The sequence below is a fragment of the Nasonia vitripennis genome (assembly GCF_009193385.2).
Source record: "Nasonia vitripennis strain AsymCx chromosome PSR unlocalized genomic scaffold, Nvit_psr_1.1 chrPSR_random0046, whole genome shotgun sequence".
NCBI classification, from domain to species: domain Eukaryota; kingdom Metazoa; phylum Arthropoda; class Insecta; order Hymenoptera; family Pteromalidae; genus Nasonia; species Nasonia vitripennis.
This window is the reverse complement of record NW_022279705.1, coordinates 95001-96283: the sequence shown is the minus strand read 5'-3', so window position 1 is coordinate 96283 and position 1283 is coordinate 95001.

Here is a 1283-nt window from a genome sequence, read left to right as displayed (position 1 = left end):
CTTTCCATAGACTGCATTAATTAACAATTTGTAGAAGAGTTTTTCAAACTCATTCTTTGCTTGCTTTCGCTTTTCTGTGTTAAATTCAACATATGGTTTGAGCCACGCCCTCTGCTCAAAACTCAAAATCCTATGCACCTTTTTTAATCGAAGTCCATTATCTAAGACCTGCTTAAGTGCTCGATAATGAATGACATACCTTTTCTTGTCATTCAAAGTCGTGAGAAGTTTCTTCTGCTTTGAACCAGGTGGTGCAAGATGTTCTGCGCAAAAAGGTAAATCCCTATGATCATCATGTATTTCTTCAGGATACTCCAAGTCAACTTCAGCAAAATAGCCTATATCAGAATCTGGTGGTGTATTGAAAAAACTTGGATTTTTCTCATAATCAATCCATTCAAATTTTCCAACTGGTAAAGGCTGTACCATTGCCCATCCATAAAGATTGTTGATATCAAAATATAAGAGAGTCTTTGTTTTCTGATCCTTATCGTATGAAGAACCCATATATGGATTATTTGCCTTGGCATATCGATTACAACACTGACTTATTCCACCTCGCCCGATTCGATAAACATTAGCATGTCAATATCTGTAAGAAGCTCCAATTCTACCTTTGTCATTTTTAAAGCTGCTGAAAAAGTTAGTCCAGGAGTCGTATAAAAGTGAGCGGGACATAAATCATAGGCTTTAAGAGATGTTTCTCGAAAACTCTCGAAAACATCGGCCAATAGTAAAACATCAGTTTTCAGATAAAGATCTGAATATTCTCCCAACGTACTAATATTGAACTTATTCCAAACTTGGACAGCATGCTTATAGTCTTCTTCAGCAATTTGAGAATCTGTTAGCTTATTATAAAAATCATTCTTTTCTGGCAATTTTGTAGTCGTCAACTTATCTAATCCATTTACAAAATCATATGGAAATACACCTTTTCGTCGAAGGAGATCTATCTTTTCATCTGTAAGTCCATCTGATCGAAATTCCTTTACTGCTATTGGTACATTTTTCAGATATGATGCAAGCTTTTCCAATGATGAAGGTAGAAAACGCCAAGAATCTATGAATCTAAAACTAATGTTGCAGCCATCCACGTATTTTGTAAAAGAAATATATTTCTCCTTATTGTGAGGTATTAAATTTACTCGTCCTCTCATTAACGTAGAAGTAGCAATCTCCTTTAAAATAAAATGAGTGTCGTAATTGAGGTTATGAAAAACCACAGGAATGAATCTTGAATCCTTATAATTCAAATTACAAGAATTGTGAGCTGCACCTCT